This window comes from Cinclus cinclus, chromosome 24 (genome assembly GCF_963662255.1).
Source record: "Cinclus cinclus chromosome 24, bCinCin1.1, whole genome shotgun sequence".
Classification (NCBI taxonomy): Eukaryota; Metazoa; Chordata; class Aves; order Passeriformes; family Cinclidae; genus Cinclus; species Cinclus cinclus.
In genome coordinates this window covers 3,944,681-3,946,997 of record NC_085069.1, presented here as the reverse complement: position 1 = coordinate 3,946,997, position 2,317 = coordinate 3,944,681, and positions in this window count along the sequence as shown.

The following is a 2,317-nucleotide window of genomic DNA, read 5'->3' as shown; positions in this document are numbered from 1 at the left end:
AATGGAATTTCTCTGCAGTCATCGCCGAGGGAATAGCTCCTCCAAAAAGGATCCTCTTCCCACCAGAGAAGATTTGCATGGTCTGGCAGCAGAGACAGAGTGCTGGAGCAGGGCTCTTCAATGTGGGCAACACGTGCTTCCTCAACGCTGTCCTGCAGTGCCTGACCTACACCCCCCCACTGGCCAACTACCTGCTGTCCCAAGAGCACAGCCAGGCCTGTGAGTGCTTTTAGGAGCATCTCCTGAAAATCTCTTCGTCAAGTCCCAGATTCCCAGAATGTAAAATTTGATTTCAGACAACAGCAGCCCTTTGTCAGCCCCATGAGTCTGTACTCTTTGAACACTGGAGCCTAGAACCCACTTGTCCTAGCCTGCTGCCTTACCCTTAATGAAAACACCTCTTTCTCCCTGGCAGTCTTTATTCCTGCAAGTTAAACCCTCTGTGCTTATTGCACAGAAAGCTCTTGGTTTACCATCCCTCTCTGAACATTTTCTGCACACTAAAATGCCCTGGGACCATTGGGACTTTGGGAGGAGTGGAGTATTGGAGTGGAGTGGCAGTGCAAGAGGAGGAGTATCCCACTGCTGTGGATGTTTTGCTAACCTAAGGACCTTCCCTGTGTCCCTCTTCAGGTCACCAGCAGGGTTTCTGCATGATGTGCATCATGGAAGCACACGTGAACAAGGTCCTGCGTTCCCCTGTCAGTGCCATCCTGCCTTTGGCTGTCCTCAAGGTTTTCAAACGTAAGTCGTACCAGGTGCTTGAACAGGTTTCCTTCCCTCCTTCTATGAGAGAACTGAAACCTTCTTTCTTAGGCATAGGAGAACATTTGGAGCCCGGCAGGGAGGAAGATGCCCATGACTTCTTGTGCTGTACTGTCAATGCCATGCAGACAGCTTGTCTGAGTGAAAGCAGCGAGTAAGCACAAGCAAATCACCCTCACCAAGTTCTGAGCCCTTTGCACTGCTTGGTGTGCTCCCATCAAGGGAAACCTAAACCCTGGGCTTTCAGGCCAAGCAAAACTCTTGCCGGAGATAATGCTCTGTCTTCCCACTTGTTTCCAGCTTGGACCTCTCATCTCAATCCACTACCATTGTCTCTCAAATCTTTGGAGGCTTTCTGAGATCCAGAGGTATGTTTCCTCAACTCTTACTCTCTTTGACATTGCCTGTGTCCTTCTGTCTGCCTGTGCCTGACAGTTGGTCTGCTGGGACAGGTACAATGTGTAAATGGGCAGTGTCAGTCAGCTTCCCATTGCTGAGCATTTGGATTTTTCCTTCCAGTCACCTGCGTCAGCTGCAAAGCCGTTTCTGACTCCTACGAGGCCTTCCTGGATATCCCTTTGGATATCAGAGTAAGAAGCTTTTGCAGTTGTGCTTCAAGACATGCCAAGGCCCTTGCAGCTTTCCAGAGTCAGCACATTTGTCTTCAAAATGTGTGCTGTGAGCACAAGAGATCTTGGTGGTGGGTGGGAAGGGGAATGGATGGTGTCCTCCTGCAGAGGCCATGGCACTGGTCTCTCTGTAGGTGCTGTCTTTAAGCTGGTCGAGCAGCATTATCCTCTCTGCACCCTCAAAATATCCTCATCCTCCTTTGCTTTGCCCTCCCCTAACACTTGTCTGGCTCCCAGGCCGATGGGTTGGGTTGTTTGCACCACTGATGCCCCTGCATAGTGTCATGAGTTGATGTGAGTGGTGTGGTGGTACGGGGAGGGAGCTCTTGATGGCTCCGGGAGCCTCTGGGACACAGGGAGATGTTCAGCATCCCACTCTCTTTCTGTCTCCTTCTGGACAGCTTCATGGTGGGTCTCTTCAGCATCAGCTGCAGGGGTTTGCTTGTCAGCTCGTGGGAGTTGTTTGGGTGAGGCAATTTCCTGCAGCTCAGTGTGCTCATTTGTCACTCTTGCAGACAGCCTCGACCCTCACTGCAGCTCTGGAGGACTTTGTGAGACCCGAGCACCTGGATGGTGAAAACTGCTACAAATGTAACACGTAAGATGATTACTAAGCACATATTACCAGCAGATCCTGTGTGAGGGAGTTGCATGTCATTGAGCAGAAGTCATCTTCTCATGGAGCTTTGCTGCACACAGAGGAGATGCAGCTTCTTTAAAATAGAGCAGGGAATAGCCTTAGAATAGCAAAAGCTGTGTGAGACAGGACAGGTTGCCTGGCCACCCTGGGGGAGGATTGGGTGCATTTCAGCACTGGGTTCTGTGCTTGGTTTCAAGGTGTAAGAAGAATGTTGCTGCCTTCAAGAAGTTCACAGTCCATTGCGCACCCAAGGTTCTCACGGTGTGTCTAAAAAGGTTTGACT